We start from the raw sequence: 19,717 nt of genomic DNA on the forward strand, positions 1-19,717 counted from the left end.
TTCAAGTAGTTTTAAAGATAGTATTATCATTAGCATGCCTGCATAATTGCTGATAATCGTGAAGATTTTTTAACGTTTAAATTTCTTTTGTAATTACTTCTGAAAGTAAAAAACATGAATTAATTTTACATTAAAAAATTGAAGAATTTAAAATATATTCATCAAGGAATTGTTAAAACTAATACTTTAGGAAAATAGTTTTAAAAAAGTAACATACAATTTCTTTTCTTTTAATTAAATTACTAAAATTATTCATAGTAAATTATTAATTAATATATAGTTATCAGCTACTTTATATTTTTAGAATATCAATATAAGTGTTATTTTTAAATGTATTAAGTTATTAAACAAAAACAGAACGACTAGTGCGTGTATAATGAAGCAAAGTACAGATACTATTAAGCTACATCACACTCGATCTAAACATCAGATTGTGAAAGAGTCTGACCTAAATGATGGATGCCATCCTGGAATTTTTTGACCCGAATTTTCTGAATCTAGCACCAAAAGAGAAGGATTTAAACTTTAACCTTGTTACGTTAAATCCCCCGCAAAAAACAGAACGATAATTAACAATTCTATGTAAAAAAAATATTTGAAAAAACTGCTTTTAAAATCAATTTTTAATGCCGAAATACTAAAATAAATTTTATTAAATACGCTTTGGGTTTTATTATTTAAAAAAATAACTAAATAGAAATCTATTGTGATTGTTTTCTCTGCTGTGTTACCCGGTATCAGTGAGAATATTTAAAGTATTCCTGGAAAGGACTGTTCGACTGACATTTTGAAATTGGCAATGAATAGTAAACGTTGTTTATATTTTATTTACATCTTGTTTTAAGTCATAAAAAACAAGGACTTAAGAAATTAAATTAGGCTATTAATGTTAAAAACATTGATTATTTTCTGTAATAATAAAAAAATATATATTTAAAATTATAATATTTTCTTGTTTTCCGTTCCAATTTTTCTTAATAATATATATAATTCTTTAAAGTTTTCTTGAAGAAAATTTCTCTTTTCAAATAATTTTTCAGGTATTTAAGTCGACTGACCAATTTTTTGTTATATTTTGTCGACATTTTAATTGAATCGCTGAATATAGAAATCTATTATAAGAATTTTTCGTAATGATAATCGATTTGTATTATCAAAAATGCTGTTATTTACTTTAATTTGTTACGGTCGAATGATTTTTTTTTTCCATTATCTAAAATTTTATTCTTTTCTATTAAATCGAAGCACGAATATAATGCGTTATTTGTCTATTTTGATAAATTTATCGAATGAAACGTTTTATATCTTAAAGATTTGTTTTAATATTATCTGCCAGCATGTAATTTAGCTTGGCATGAATACAATGAATTGACACTAAAGGGTCATACAAGAAATACGTCATACATTCGTTAGGTAGTTTTAGCTGTCTTCGAAGTCACGGTGACCATTATTATGAGATCTTTTCTAGGACAAAGGTCACGTGTTTATTTTTTAGATACACCCAGCCAGCTGATAACATGCACTTAAAAAAAAGAACATTCGCGAGTTTTTTCTTGTAAAAAAATTTAAATATTTTCTCCGAAAGGCATCTTGTAATAATTGTAGAAATATTTTAATTTTATTGAAATACAGAAAATTATATTTACGATTTAGAAAAGAAAAGTAATCGTAATATATTTTAAAAAATAAAATTAAACAATAGAAGAATCGAATTCGAATAATTTTATTATTATTTTATTATTATTATTTTTTTTTTTTTTGTTGACACCCGACGCCTTTGTTAACTTTTTCAAATATTGAAAAATAGGTCATTCCGCGTTAAATATATTGATACATAAAAGTTCCGGTTATTTATAGTTTGTTCAGCTGTTATCGAACACCAGGAGGAGCGACGACAGACTATTCCCGATCACGTGTTCTAAGACCGGATACGAGATTTGTACGAGATGTCCTTGACCTCTAGACAATTGGATAGCCGTTGCGAAACTTTCTTTACAACCTCAACCTATTTTATTTTATTTTATTTTTATTTTATTTTAAAACATGCATTTTAACGAGACGACGTTAACTAAATGGAGACAATTTTCTTCTCTTCTTCCATGTGCCTACGCAAAAAGATTTTTCCAACGAGTTTTAGCGACATTTTAATTGCACAAAATAAATTTCGCTCTTAGAACAATTTAAATCTCGAAATTTTTTTTAACCTGTTTTTTAGAACCAGTTCCTATCCTGCTAGGTTAATTATAATTGCTTAACATAAAATAAATAGGACATTTTTCTTATAATATCATTAAATTTTCAATATTTTTCGCGTTATTATCCCTTTATTTTCGAATTTTTTCGAATCAACACTAAAAATATTTTATATAGTATATAAAATTAATATATATATATATATTTATATCCTATTGTTTAATGAGAATATTTATATTTTTATACTTGAATAGACTTTCAAAGTTCTCGATTGAAATGAAAATGTCTGGTTTCATTTTTTATTTAAATAAATTTTTTAAAAAAAACATTTGATTTGTTTATAACAAAATTTGAAAAATTTTACATGCTATTATTTTTTAATTTTTAACGAAATTAAAACATTATATAGTGGAAGATTACACTAGGCACGCGCTAATACCTCGTCGTCTGGTGGGGCCTCAAAAATAGCATAAAAAGAAAAAAAGATGTGCTTCTAAAGATTTAGTCAACGTTTAAAAAGTGGATATTATAAATAAAAAATTGTGTTATTATTTAAAGATTTTATTGTCTTTTTAATATAAAAATCACGTGTTTATAAAGGGCCTTATAACAAAATTGTGCCTACTTAATCCCCTATTGATAATATACCAACTGTATTAAATTTAGCATATAATATTTAATATACAGCAAGTAAATACAAATATTACATTATTTTTATTCGGGAATTTTATACTATATTCAATTATCTCAAACTAATTTTTTTTAAAATAATATTTATTAATTATAAAACCATTTATAATTTTTAAAAACAATTTTTACGATCAATTTTAGTAAATTATAAATTATATTCTTGTTTTATTTAAAATATTAATAATTTATTTTAAAATATTACATCGGATGATTTATTTTTACACATTAATTCTGTCTTATGAATTATTATCACGAATTGAAGAATGTAGAGTATGAAATGTCATAAAATCAATAAAAAGATAAAGATATTATTATACAGTTTTAGCATTTCGTTAGTTTTCTCCAAGTAAACACCATTAAAGTATAATTATTATGATGAATTTTATGAAAATTCGGCACAATTTTTATTATGTGTCTGCACGTTGACTGATATTTTGAACAAAATCTATTCGAATTTAAAGTTGATTTCGGATATTTTTAAGCAAAAAAACTTACTCTTTTTTGATAATTTTTATGAATAATGATTAAATTTAAATTAATAATAGAATAAAGAACTCGGGAAATGATTTTGATGTAAATTTTTCGAATAACTCTCGAGTAACTAATGAACATAAATTCTTTCAGTTTAAAATTATTATGTCGGAATAATTACATTAATTAATATATTATAAATAAATTATGAAATATTATTTTATTAAATTTAATGGATACAAACGATAAAAAATTAGGATATAATAATTTGCAAAGAGTATTGTCTTTCAGAATTTAATTTAGAATATAAAATGCTCCGGATCCTTGTTAAGATAATGATCTCACGCTACGTAGACATATTTAATTATCTTCTAGGAGAATTGCGAAATGGTTCCGGATCAAAGCCTTTGGTGGGCCTTATCGTAAATTAGTTCGCCATTTACAATGGAGAAAGAAAAAAAAATTGATAAGGCATAAATTAATCGCATAATGAACAAAATCCAATTGAGTGATTAAAGTCCAAATTATAAAAAAAACGAACTTTTGTAATAAAGAAAATATGTGAGGATGGCTTTTTAACATTTTTTACATTTTTTAAATTTAATTTATTTTAAATCCTAACAGAATTTTTCTAAATTTAAATATTTTATAGATTTTTAATATTTATAAGTTTATTATAAAAACTGTGTAAATAATTCTGAGTTGTTGTTATCATCTTTTGAAAATGTTTTTTATTAGGAATGAATTTTAATGAAATATTTACTTATTTTTCGTAGAATTATTATAATAATATTCTCAGAAGTTCTCAATGTTATGTGGTAATTCTTTTCGTGTTTAACGGTTATATTTTCAATATAATAATCAATCGATTAAATTGCGTGACAATGATTTTAATTGGAAAGCCTTTTTTAAGAATATCATATCTAATCAGTAACAGATCTACAGTCATGTGTACACGTTATCAAGTAAAGATTTAACTTTATATTCCAGAGCAAAAATCTAAATTTTGATCTCTTCACTTTCAAAGTAGACCTACTACAATTAAAAATCATTTTAATGTTAAAATTAATATATAATATTTAAAAAAATCGACATTATATAGGCCTATGAAATAAAGTTTAAATGTTGCAGTTAAAAAGTATCAAAATTCAGTCTGATAAATTATCTTTTTTCTCCGAATTAATCCTCTGATTCATATGACTTTTCTCTCGTACAGTATTCTAATATTCTTGAAATAATTTTTAATATGATTTAATTTATAATTTATATGGGATTTCTATGTTTATTTTATGGATAATAATCCATACTTTAACGGATTCTTTTATGGATTTCACTGATTTGCATTTTAGTTTCTTTAGATTCCGATATATGAACGAAGATAAATCAATGTTCAGATACCGATTATCATATTCAGAAATAATTTTTAATCTGAATATGATAATCGGTATCTTACTATCGATATTTTTCTTTATATTTAAAGGTTTTTATATCAGATTGAAAACTAATTGTGATTTATATTTCTAAAAGAACATAATTTTAGAAATTTTTTAAGTCTAAAAAAAAAAGTAGAATAGTTTTAATTACAGAAATATTTAAAGGTTCCCTTATATTTGATTCTTTTAAGATAAGAATGCTTCTTATATTTTGAATTATTTTCTACATATGAATTTATTATGTTTTTGTTTCATATTTGTGTGCCGTTACCCATACTAAATTAACCATTAGACACTTGAACACGTGCCTAGGAGCTTCGAGTCCTGAAATTGGAAAAAATAAAGCAATTTTACCATTGTAACTGTATATCATAATTTGTAAATAATTCTATAGCTACAATTAGACGTTATTAGTTTATCACGTCGTAAAATTATGTTGAGGGTCCCAATCTTCTGTGCCTAGAGACCCCGGAAGGTCTTAATTCACACTGGAATTTACGTTGGATAGCTACATAATTATAGAATGAGCTAAAGTGACCAGACATACATGTCTCTCTGTACAACATTGAAAAGAATAGAACAAATGAAAATTTTAGTAGATATAATTATCTAAAAAGGTATTCTTGCGACTTTTAAAGAACTTCTGACTGGTAGCTTTGACAATCATAGAAGTACTCTGATTATAATGTTATGTTTTGATAACCAATCAGTATTCAATCGGAAGTGTGAAACGGATGCAATCGGGTGAAAAAATTATGAAATCTTGTTTATTTACGCTACCTACTTCATTCAACTGAGCTTTATCGACATCTAATTAAAAGCAATAAATATTAACAACTGTTGGGGATTAAAAATGTAATGAGGAGTGTAGGATATACAATGTGGACTTTTTTCGTATAAGTATCGTATTTCGTAGGCCTATACGATAATCAATTTAAAGAATGATTTCTTTTATTTCAAATTACCAAATTAATTTAACATATCCATTTTACAGGTAATTTCTCGTTTTCTTCTTTCTAGTACTAATTTTAATGCTTCAAAATGTTATAAAAAAATCGTATATTCTCTGCTAAATTTACGATTACAGCACCGAAAGAATTAAATGTGCCTATAAGACTGTTTACTGATTAATATTTCTTTAAAGTGCTATGATCCATATTACGTGTGTAATTAATTGGCACTCAATTCAACACTGAAAATGACGAAATATGTCTAGGATTGTTATAAACCAAGGTATACCTCACTCTACATACAAACATAATAAAAATTGGGAATTTTTAGATATAAGAACATATTGTAAAGATTAAAAGATATTCTATCCGCAATATTTTCGAGATGTAATTGAAAACGCTAAATACACATAATTATCTTGTGTAATTAATTAACAACGAGAGAAGTCAAGTGTTAAACTTTATAGCAATAGAAACACCGTAAATTACTTGGCACCAGCATATAAAAGTACGTAGATTTATTTAGATATCTCTTAATATATCTATGCTGTGCTAACTCGTTTAATTCATTCAACAAGTATTATTGAAACTTTGATTGCCGAAGTAATTTGATTAATACATCGGGTTGACCTCATACAACTAATTATTTACATTAGAATAAAATAGATATTATACTTGGCGCATTTATATATTAATACTTCAGATTTTTTTGAGGGTGTACATGTATAATTTATACAATAAAGTTTGAATTCATTCGCAACTTTTTAATAATTTGACGTTTAAAAAATAATAACAACTACTTCAGGATAAAGCGATATAACAGAAAAACTATAATTTATAAATATTTTATAACATATATAAATATTTATAGCTTTATATTTACAATTTTATAGATTATAAAATTTTAAAAAAGTATTTTAAATATTTAGAATCATATCGATTATTTTGAAATATTTTGCATAGTTTAAGTTTATAAGATAAACTTAACTTATAATAAAATATAAAAATAGAAAAATTGTAATTTAAATAATAAAGTTATTAAAATGTCAAGAAAAATGCAAGCATAGTAAAGTTATATAAAAATAAAACACAAAAAATATAGACTGATCTAAATTTTATAGTTGTTATGGTTGAAAGAAATTTGAGGTTATCCATTGAGGAAAAAAAATATATAGATGTTATACAGATTTTTTTATTTTTAAAATTTCAGAGAAAAAAAAAATGTATTAAACTTAATTTTAGTTTATAAGATATAAAAGCGATTTATTTTCAGTTGTCAAAATTACATTTCTTATAATAAATGATGCTTGACAATTAATAGATAACAGAAAAAATGTTCATGATGAAATATTTTTCAACATAAGAAGTACAGTAATTTCGTGTTAAACGAGAATATATGGGAAAAATGATATATTAAACAAAAATATTAAATTTTTTATACAATTTACTAATTAACTTTTAATTCTTAATGTTACAAATTTCATTATTATAATTAACAAAGTTAAACAAAAATATATTTGAAAATGAGACTTAAAGTTTGCTTTTGATAATTTTAAGCACAATAACAACAATAATAATTTATTTATTTATTTTATAAGTATTTAATTTATATGTTGTTTATTTATTTTTATAAAAAATTTTTAATTTAATATTAATACTTAAAAAACAAGACCTGATATAAAAAAAATTTAGATGCAGAAAAGAGCTGCAAATACGCATTATTTGAAGAATCTTTTTAATGCAAATTATAGATTTTTTATTAAAAAATCTAACTTTTAATATTATTTTATAAGTAACTTATATTAACATACGAGTATTATTGCAAATACCTTCTTCGATTGACATAAATTAATCTTGTATTTGCCTAAAATTGGCTTTTTATCACGGAAGAATAAATCAGGAAAAATAAATATTATAAATGATTTTCATTGAAGTTTAAATGATTTTAGAAACAATATTATAAACTTTAATTTATATTTAGAGAGAGGAGAAGACTTTGGAATTAAGTTTAAACACATCTTGGTTCTTACTACTGTATCATAATGCTAATTCAGAGAAGAAAAGATATCGTGGCCGAATAATGATAAAAATTTTTCAATATACAAATATCTATTAATTAAATGTATAAGCGAATTTTTATTACATTTGACTTTATTTCACTTTTTAAAATATTTATTCAAATATTTGATTTTCATGATTCATGTTGATAGTTCTATTTACAAAAAAGATATTAACTGTATCTTTTATCTGGGGTTGGACGAATAAACTATAAATTTCTATACTTATTATATACATTTTGTTTGAATTAAATTGTGAATAATATATTTTAATTGACGTCGTTGCCTTTGTATAAAAATAAAAGTGATTTATAATGATATGAAAACTACAATATAGGAAATTTATTTCGTTGTAGAAACTTAACTGCAAGAAAATGGGAGGAAAAAATATATAAAGTTAAATAATGTAAAAAGTAATAATGGAACAGATAATAATTGTTTTGATAAAGTTTTTTTCTGGAGATTTTTCGATTAAATTTTATGTAACTTCAATTATTTATAGAACCGGTTCGAGAAAAATGAATTTAAAAAGATTCATTTTCTCGAAGCGAGTTATGAAATTTTAAATTTGTTTAATTTAGTTATATTAGTGTATTTTTCAATAAAACACTTACTTGCTATATTAATTCCGCTACCTTTTAACAGGAATGGGTCATTATGAATTTTAAGCAGACTGTAAAATTCTGCCGTAACATTGAGTACGAATCGTTGCAAAATTTTAATATTTAGCATGAATTAACGATGTCAATCTCGTACAGTTTCGATACAGCACAGTTTTCTGGAAGAAAAACAATTTATCACGAAGAAGATGCTCTATAAAAAAAAAAGTGAGAATCAATGCTTTAAACTAAAACTTTCTCACATTACTGAATAAGATTAATTTACAACACACATGTATAATGTCATTCTATAGATTTTTATAAAGTGATTATAAAAATATAAATAAATATAATGACAGAAATAATTTTTTAAATCACATTTTAAATATTTTGTCACCAATTATTACTATTCAAAAATATAACAATTACTTGTTGTGACATTGTCACAAGGCCAGGCTGCAATTTTTAATCATATTTTAATTAAAAAACTACGTGACTTCCCGTCGTTCTTATATATTTATATATATATATATATATATATATATATATATAATATATATAGTTAATCGAGGCCTCCAACCCCTAAGCTTTTCATATCTGGTCTCGATTTTCATCTATCTAACTGCATTCTCGAGATTAAGGACGGACGGACGAATAGACAGGCAATCTATAGGTCTTCAATTTGAAAATTGCAGCCCAATTATTAATATTTTTATCAGTTATATATTCAAAAATATATGAAAGGATTGTTAATTAATATTTAAAAAATATATAGGTTTATATATACTTTAAATTCGTGTAAAATTGGTTGTATTTGATCTAAAGAATTGATATTATATTAACATTTTACTTTTAGCCATCTTTTAATTTCTTAGTAATTACCAAGGGTGGTCAAAATTTTGATGATGACGTCAATAACGGCGCAACATTCCAAATTTATAAATAACATTCAATTAAGTCTTTATGTCTCCACCTCATGCCACGAAGCGTTTACCCATTATACCAAATGTAAATGTCATTAATTGCATTTCTTACTTTTAATTTTGGCTCGTACTAAGATAAGTAACAAAAATACCGAAGCTTATCAGCAAGACAATAACCTATAGTAATAGTAAAAATTATTATTTAGTGATTATATTTAATATAATTTTTTACTTTAAATATTATAATCTACTATATAAAAATTAGTACCAGTTTCCTCAACTAGTAGCTCGCGATCCTGAAGGATCTTTTTATTTCAATAGCTTATATTAAGAAAAGGAAAGACAGAAATTATTATTTTTTTAAAAAAACTTTTAATAACATTTTAAAAAGGATAGCTGATGCAACTTACTTAAAAACTATATGACCTTACATGACCTATCTGTGTTAATAAATATGCATATGGCTGGTAAAGAAACTTTTCTTTTTTTTATATAAAATATAATAAATCAAAATAAAATAAATCAAAAAGTTAAATCTTTGACTTCTTAGTATTATTTCTTCCTCTAGCTTTAAATATAAAATGTTTAAACTATAAACATAGATAAGCGAGATCCTCGTTTATGTTGTTATTCTCAGTATGAAAAACAAAATAAAAAAATATATTAAATTTCATAGATTATTGAGTTCAAAGCTTTAAATAAATAAATAAATAAATAATGTATTTTAAATGCAATTAGTTTTTTTTTTTTTTTTTAAATGTTGGAAAATTAAATGGAGTTCAATTTTTAAGACAAAGTTTTTAAATATAATCTATGTTTATTATGTAAAAAGTTGGAATTTAGTTTATTATTATATAAAATTACTAATTTAAACTTTGGATTTTAAGTATATGCTTAAAAATTAAAACATGGAATACTTATTTAGTATAGTTAATAACTTATTAACCCATTTTGTTAACACGGTGAAATCTAATTTAAAGAAAGAAGTTTTAATATCCGTATCACGTGCTTAACGATTACACTAGAAATCTCTGTTGAAATATACCAATGTATATACTGTAATCGGAAATTACTCATACGACGAATAATCACATGCCGATTAGAAAGAATCGAAATTTTCAAATGTTTCCTCTATTTTAATTAAGAGCACAGCTTATAAGATAGTGGGATCACAAACAGGAAAACATTGCAACAATGTTTATATTAAAGAAAATTATCTCAAATAATATATGCTGCATTTTCTTTCATTTTAAATAGTAGATACAAGCAAATATATAATTTTATTAAGTAATATTTAAATAAGAATTAGATACAAATGAAAACATTGCCTGTGTAAGTTATATAGGCAGTGTTTTCATTTGTATCAAATTCTTATTTAAATCTTACTTAATAAAGTTACATATACATACTTACTCATGACCATTCAGTGTTTATATGGGAAATGTTGTTGGAGCGAGCCCCTTTTCCCATTTTACTGTTATTTCTATGTAAACAGGATAACAATATAGAAACATTATTTTAAACGGATAGGAACTACTATGTACAGTACCGCTGTTTTTTATGAGCCAAGGGGAAAATCGCCAGCTCTTCTCTGGATGGCCCTGTTTAAACTGTATATACATGTTTCCGATAATTCGAACGACTTACGAATAAGGAATGACTTGCTATTTTAATTAAAAATACACCCAGGCCTACTGTATTAATGCCCGATTGAACTTAAATGAAATTAAAAATTAAACCATTTGTTAGAAGTCAATTTGCTAACGAATAAATTGCTGTTTTCTAACGTACTCAAAATCTTTCCTGTAATAAAATTTTAAATTATAAATAATTCTTATTATAAGTTTCACGAAGAACGTTTCTCATTATTATTTTAATAGTTCCTGAAACAACTATTTCTAGTTACATTCTTTTCTTTTTTCCCCCTTTAATTTCATGCGTAACTCAATTTGTCTATCAACTTTTCTAAGAAAAACGTTAATGCAAATCTATTTAGTTAATCATTTATGTAATATTTACTGATACTTTTAAGTATTTAAAAAATATATATATTTAAATCTACTGTATAAACTATCTATAAAAATTTTAAATATTCTTTAGGACTAATGTAGTTAGTTACATTATTCTTCTTTCAATTAATTTGATATTCTAAATATTTCATTAAAAATAGTTAACAAATATTAATTTTATTTTTATGAATGAAAAATCTAATTTATTTTATAAAATTTTTGTAAAATATAAAAATATTTCAAACTTTAAAGTCTGTGTTTCTATGTTATTCTAATCCAGTTTAAAGCATAAAGTTCTAACACCACTTTTACATTATTATTGATTGTTTGATAAATATAGAAAATTAGAATTGCAATATCTAACCGTAATTATTATTTAGAAATTGATATATTAATGTATTAATTTTTCAAATATAACTTTAAAATTTTTTTCAGTCTGTACTAATTCTTTCTGCTGTATATAATGAAGATTTTGTAATTTTTAACATAATTTTAGTGTTAATCTCCTCTCAGTTCTCGAGAAAAATTTAGAAAATTTTTTATACTGTTGGATAATATTAATAAGTAATTTTAAAAAATGATTAAAATCTGGTTTAATATATAGGCTATGTTATATTAATATATAGTAACTATCTATTTATGTTATCCGTTGCAATTTATATAAAATAATAAATTTGATTTTGTATACAGTATTAAAATATTAGCAAAGCGATATATAAATGTATGTTATACTAGATAGGAATATGTAAATTTTGTGGCATTCTTTTTGCGGCTATTCTTAAAAGGCCTGTATTTTTACACATTTTGTGTAAACGAGTAAGAATAAATTAGAACAGAATGGGAAAGAATTCCCAAACAATACTGTAATAAAATACTAGTATAATTAACAAGTTAATGTTAATATGAAGTCTGTTCTAAGAAAGAATTAAGGGTGTAATTCTCAAGAACTTCAGCGCATATGAGCAAGAATCAGTGAGGTCTCATACTGAACAGTGCAGTACAGTACCTACAAGATGAACAGACAGACACGAAGGTATAAAATTATAGTTTTTCACGCTTTATTAAAATAACTGTTTTAAACGTTCGTCATTTCTGTCTTGTGTATACCAAGTTCACGCGTGCTATACTAATAAACCTATCAGAAATATTAAATATATTTAGTCATATCGCTTTTAACGACTACTATAATTTACGTGTTTGTAAATAAAACCATATTTGTTCGTTGAACTTCATTTAGTAATAATTATATCCCATAAATATCCATTATCTTATCACGAATATTTGAGAACGTTTATTAAAATAACAACATAAAACTGTTGAATTTTCTTTATTTCTGTTCTTAATCTTTAACAGGATATTAAATATTACTTTTACGGCATTAGTAATATAGAGAATATAATAGAAAAGTATGGTAATCGGTCAAGTTTTGACTCCTGTTTTTTTCACTTCTCGACGTTTTAACACTTAAGAAACTCAAAGAGTAAAACAAAAAGACATAAAATTCTGTGTTTGTATTTGTGTCGGCATCTATTTTGCATTAAATCTCAGGACTGGATGAACCAAAAACTTTGAAAATTGGCAGGATTATTTCTATATGTGGCATTAATGCTATTAATGCCACATATAGAATTGCAATTCTAATAACTATATAATAACTAATGCAAATAACTATTAAATTTTGATGCTTAAAGGTCAACGAGTGGAGAGATAGAGGGGGGCCATGTGTCAGATCTCGACTGGGGTCAGACTTAATGAAAATTTTTACTCGTTATTGGTATTTACAATTTTTCTAGAAACCCATCTCTACCCTCAAAATTAAGCCTTCTATCTTTTTATTATAAGTTAATAATATGAAAAGTACTTTAAATAAAATCTCATAACAGATGACGCCACACAATTTTAACTTTGTGTGTTTTTTTTTTTTTTTTTTTAACTTAAATATTCTTTTAAATAGAGAAATTTCTGGCAATTCAACAAAATTACTCCTCTTAAGCTTTTGTTGTTATTTAAATATCTCAGTACAATTGAGAATTATCAGACTTCTTAATGGTCCTTTAACCTGTTCGAGTGCAGAGAAATGAAGAGTCCTTGTCAGCTCTTTCTTCTTTGTGAAGGCAAAAGTTTTATTAATGAGTATTAAAGTAGGAGTAGTTGTTAAATTATATATATGTATTAATGTTAGTAAATAATATATGTGTATGTATGTGTATACATGCACAGTACAGTACATATATTGATAATGATTCTTCTACTTCTATTCAACAAAGAGATTTTGGACGTTGAAAATATAATACGTTATGTTAAATATTAGACTTGAATAACAGCGATATCAGGTAAAGTATTAGAATATTCCCGCAAAATATATATTATTTTATTTAGTATAGCGTATATAATAATATTTTTACTGTGTTTTTTACAGATATGTTTCAAGTGTTATTCTCTCCTATTTGTTTGCCAGCTTTTTCATTACATTCATGAAGTGTGGTTCTAATTACTTCTTTAATTTTTGTTTATAACTACTGTTCGAATTGTTCTTAAATTTACTGTTTCAAATACTGTTATTCTTTCTCTGAACGGCTTTTGCTTTCAATTCTTCCATATTTTCGTAACTGATTAAAACGCTGCATGTAAGTTATAAAATATATATTAATTATACAGTCAATTATATTGTTAATTAATTAAAATGCAAATTATACCGAAGATGTAAATTCGGATTTCTGTTTAAAGATATTAGAAAATAATTACGTATAGATAGAATTTATTGGTATATAAAAACAAAAAATAAACTTGTTTCTATTTATGTTCATACATTTATGAAAGTATTTTAACTTGTTCAGTTATTTTATTAGTACTTAAAATAAATTTGATATAAATAAGTAGATTCAAATTAATTGTAAATCTAACAATAAAAGTTTATGTTTAATGCAAATTTACATTAGGATAGATTTTTTTACTTTAAAAATCTTTTAATTGTCGTTTGTGTCTATTGATTACACATGTTGGTGGCAAATTTCTATTTCGAAAAATCTTTAGAGTTTATATTGCGAAATTCCGTTAGATATAGATTAAAATTAATTTATTAGTTCTTTTTTTATTAATGTAATTCTCAGATATCAATTCCAGTTTTGAAATATTTGTTTTTGATATTTTGACACGACGTTTGACATATATAACGTGACATTTGATACGCATTCAAGTATATCAGATACAAAATATCATTTTCAATATTAATCTTATTTAAAGTAGAGGAAAAAAGCTAATAAGTAGTAAGCATAAAAAGTAGTTATGTTTACAAAATAAATATGATCTAAAATTGTTGTTTCTAAATGACGCGCCATCGATGATCTTCACTTTTCTTCAAGAATGAGAAAGGTGAATACTGTAATAAAATGGTCGGCTGGTGGCCGAGTGGATACCGATAGTTGGTCGTTGGTTCGTGCTTCACCAACGGGTGACCACGTGAGATTTTCCGGGTTTTCTTCGTGTCATAAATACAGATTAGTCTCCCATAGAAAGTCTTCCTCCATTGGCAGATTGTTCATGTGTTATTCAATCCAATCTTCTAATAAAATCAAAGTTAATAACTAGGAGAACTTCATTCCCGATTGAAACGCAGAGACAATTTAATGTAGTTTGTTAATGTAGTTCAAAATATTCCTGTATTTAACGAAAACGCAAAAATAATAGAACTCAATTAGAATTTTTTCCATAGACTTACAATGGGAATCCGAAACTCAATAGCCTATACTGTTATTATTGTTTTGGAAAAAAAAATTATGCAAGGCATATATATAAGCTATGTCAGTTTTTCGAGAAAAATGGGAAGAAAGATTGGTATTTGAAAAAAAAAAAAAAAATTGGCAAGAGCCACGCCACATTTCAAATTTCGGGTAGCGCGCGCTCGTTTGTTTACGTTTTTACAATGCAAAATATTCCTATTAACTTAACATGGAAATGAACTTTGACTTCCGATATCTCCCGTTCTATGTCGAATTTTAAAATTCGGCCTTCGTCACGACACGCCATTTTATTAGTTCTATTAATTTGTAATATTTCGTTCAAATCGGTCATTACTTTGCAAAACGAGTTTTAGCGATTTGCCGATTTGAGTCGCTGCCAAAGACTCTTGTTGGCCTCGGTCTCTGCGCTTCAATAAAATCTTTTTATCAAACAATAACTTTATTTTTTAACACAAGTCATAATCTAAGAATATAACTTTGAAACTTCGTTAATAATAACGAAAAAAATATTTAAATGAGAAACTATGCATATTCTTATGCATTGTTTCTCATTTAACATGTATCTTCTGAATGAGAAATTCATACTAAATTGTTAATTTCATCAAATATTTCATCATAAATCATCAAACCAATTTTTTTAGAACGTATGTTTAAGCTTATTATATCATAGAAATTTTATATCAGTTCTAGGTTTTTGAATGCCGAAATTATCGAATAATTTATAATGTTAATTGTTATCTTAAAGTAAAATTTTAATTCCTAAACGTCGTTTCTTTTAATAATAATTGCGATACATCGGAATACAAAGAATACTGGGTACAAAGTGAACTTTTGGAAAGTATTAAGTAAAATAACTGAAACGAAAACATAGAGAAATACTTATTTTGTAAAGTCATTTATTATATTTCATTTATAATGATAATTACAGCATTGTTTAAATGCCATTCATAATGCCGAAGTCATATACTGTATTATAATGCTTTAATTCTCTGAGCGTTGACTCAAAATCGGATCCGATGCTCATAAACTAAAGTATTCGAAATCAGATCTAAGATGGATGTTTATTATGAAAATTCTATAAATAAATTATTTTTTTTATATGTTCCACAGAAATTGAAAACAAATTATTTTTAAAATGTTGTTTGTCTTTCGTCCTTTTGTTAGTTTGCTTCAGCTGCAAGTCATATAATTTAACCGGCAGGGAAATAAGAATGATTATTTTTGTTCTTATTTCCCTGCCAGTCATATCAATGACTGGCATATCAATTGTCACAGAGTAAACATTTTTGTCAAATTGCATAAGTTATTTAACAATGTGAGAAAAATCTCATAGATTATAGAAACTACGTCAAATTTAAAATGTATTCCAATTTTTATGCATTGAATCAATTTTTAATGTAAACTTTACGTTAAAATTACAAATTAGTATTAAGTTTATATACTACATCGAGATTATAGCCTTGTACACAACTCAACACGATGATAGGACCTAAGTATTATTGATGAATCATGAATAATTATCGCATTTTAAAGAACATAATATGGTGACTATACAAAAATTGTATCAATTTAAGGATTAGTGTTTCTAAGTAATGAACATTAGAAACACTAATCCTTAAATTGACACATTAGGAACACTAATCCTTAAATTGACACATTAGGAACACTAATCCTTAAACTGACACATTAGGAACACTAATCCTTAAACTGACACATTATAAACACTAATCCTTAAACTGACACATTATAAACACTAATCCTTAAATTGACACAATTTTTGTATTGTCACTATATTATGTTCTTTAAAATGCGATAATTATCAAATCAACAAGTATTTATATGAAAATTATTTTTAAAACCTAGTTTAAAAATTTAATATTTTTTTGTATTTCCATAAATATTAGAAATTAAAAAGAAAAATCTTCCGGATGAGCAAAATATTATGGAAGAGAATTTATGTTGCGAGTGCTCTTTTTGCCGGAATGTCAGTGGTCAATTATCTTTCAGATTTTTCTTTTCTTTCTGCTTTGTAGTTTCACATTGGGGGATAGAATTAACGGATCAAAGAAAGAATAGCTAAAGTAAACGTTTCCCGATTACCAGTTTGAGTTCATATTGACTTCAATTGCTAACTTTTCAGAGGAAATCGTTAATTCTACTGTTTATTTGTATTCATTTATAAATGTTTCCGCTTCTTTCTTTTATTATTATCTGAATTTCATTTTCTATTAGGCTACTGTTTCTAATATATAGGCCTATTTTAGATAGCATAATTATTTGTCGTTGAAAAAAAAAGAAATTGCTAAAATATATTTTGGGTATCCGAACAACTTATAAATAGCCTAAACTATGCCTGAAAGTTCATTTATAATTTCAAAAAATATTCATTTCCTAATTGATAGCAAAGACATAATCTTATTATTCGAGTTAGAAATACATTTTTAAAGAATAAGTTTTTGTATTTTGACATTATTTGTTAATTAAAAACTAACGAATATTGCATCGATTATAAAATACAATGCTGTAATAATTAAATCAATGTTAAGTTTTTAATGAATTTTTCGAAAGGAGGAGAAATGATTAAGTATTAATGAAATATTACAGGTTTAATTCTGTAACGTGTAATTTACGTTCAATATCAATAACAGTTCGCATAATTTAGGAAAAGCCATGAAGCAATCAGTTATTTTCATATTTTATATATATATATATTTATATTTTGAAGCCAGCATTCATACTAGTTTCTTTTAGTGTGTGACATAATATCTAATAATTTATTCAAATTTCAGATAAATTATTGGTTATCAGGAAATTTTGTAATGCTTCAAAAAAAAAAAAAAAAAAATGTCTGGACATCTTGAGGTATTCTGAAGGCCACGTTGAAAACCACTGTTTTAGAGTACAAAATATATGTAATTTAACTTTATAAAAACTTACAATTTTACGTCCTGTTTTCTGTCGTATCAAATTCCATTAAATATTTTAGGGCATGAAAAAATAAATAATACACTAAAAAATTGTATAAACGTATCTTTGAATTTAAAACAAAAAACTTTCACCATATTATAGGAAGCACCTGCATTATAAAAATACTAATGGAGTTTTTATTATTAAGTTGATTGAAAATATAGCATTAAGTTAATAGAAATAAAGAATCGTAAAGTTCTTACCTGTGTTTACAAAACATGTAGAAAACTTTTAGTTCCTGAAATTCAGTAGGCAGCTCGTCTCGTTGTTCTGGCATGCTCATGTTCGCTGAAAAATAAAAAAGTTTCACTTCCAGATGGATAACTGGTATTTTTCTGTAAAATATATCTATTGCAATAGAATGAAGGATTGAAAATCTTTATTCTACTTCATATTTTTGTGGTAAATTTATCTAGAAGTAATTCATGAACTTCAATGGAAAATTTTTGCGGAATAATTGCTTATCTCTGCGAGATAATATTTTTATCTTTGGGGAATAGTTTCTTTTATCCGAATCTAGGATCATTTTATCTTTGTAAGGATGCTTTATGATAGCATTGGAAGATTATATTCAAGGATCAAGAAGCAAATAGGAGATTGTGTAATAAGTAATAGGAGAGATCAGATTCGAAGCAAACACTTTAATTTCAGAATTCGAATTAATTGAACAGAAGAAAAATATAAAATATTCCCATAGAATTTAATTAAAGAAATTAATTTTTGAGAATTTTATGACTTCGTGGCTTAGCGATATGCCGCAAGCGAACTTATCTTTCTTGTGGATATTTAACGCATGCAAAAATATAGAAAAAGTTATTAAAAATCAAGAATTAATTAATATTTCTAATAATTTTTAAAATATAAAATAGGCAAACTTAGGAAAATTTAAATAAAATATTCAAAGACGCAATACTTAGGGTCATAAAGATCGAGAGAAACCGGAAAGGCTAAATATTCTGGCAAAACTTGATTTATCTTCGTGCAAAGTTGTAGGAATTTGTTTTCATATTAAAAATTTTAACAACTTGTAAGGCAACGTTGAAATGAATATTTGCTATGGTTAGAAATGAAACATAATATTAACTAGTTTTCCAATTAGAATATTCCAAACTATATTCTGTCTTGTAAGAAATATTCAATAAATCATAAATTTTATCATATTTTGAATGCAAGCTGTTATTATAGGTCAATGGCTTTATTGTGAAAATACGCCGTTCGTGAAACCCATTAACAGCGAAACAATGGATTTTAATATGAAGCTGGAATAACCTAATTAGCATTTTAAAATAGAATTAATAAAGAATTTGTTAATGCAAAAAACAAAATTTATAGAAGATATATATATTTTTTAAATTACAAATTTGTTATTAAGGTTTTTGTTAATAAAGGTATTGTTAACAATTTGATTAAAACTTACACGTGAAAAAAAATGGCTGACTTTGATAATTATTTCAAAACCTACTTTTCTGTTAGCGTTACCTTAATAAATTGCATTTTAATTAAACTTTATATCATTAAATTGATTTTTATTACTTTTTTTAATGTCAAAATGCATTTACTTACTCTGTTTACGAGCATAACGTGAAAACAGATTTTCCAAGAATTGCTAGTACATGCATTTAACCTAGGAGATATGGCGTATTTATTATAAAATTACATAATTATGTCGAAATATAAAATGTGTT

General features: G+C 24.9%; 1 long non-coding RNA gene across 2 annotated transcripts; it reads right to left on the reverse strand.

Annotated features, from left to right (window-relative positions):
• Nucleotides 1-4,165: 4,165 nt before the first annotated feature.
• On the reverse strand, nt 4,166-18,769 carry LOC136984535 (uncharacterized). Of its 2 annotated transcripts, none has more exons than XR_010882204.1 (4): nt 18,236-18,769; nt 8,409-8,607; nt 4,939-5,111; nt 4,166-4,386 (listed from the first exon to the last, which is right to left on the reverse strand). It is a non-coding gene; the product is annotated as an uncharacterized lncRNA (long non-coding RNA). The 2 variants fall into 2 exon arrangements; XR_010882205.1 differs by lacking the exon at nt 18,236-18,769 and adding an exon at nt 8,685-8,794 and having other exon boundaries at nt 8,409-8,605.
• Between the last annotated feature and the right edge of the window lie 948 nt (nt 18,770-19,717).

Source organism: Centruroides vittatus, unplaced genomic scaffold, assembly GCF_030686945.1.
Source record: "Centruroides vittatus isolate TY-2023 unplaced genomic scaffold, ASM3068694v2 contig_922, whole genome shotgun sequence".
NCBI lineage: Eukaryota > Metazoa > Arthropoda > Arachnida > Scorpiones > Buthidae > Centruroides > Centruroides vittatus.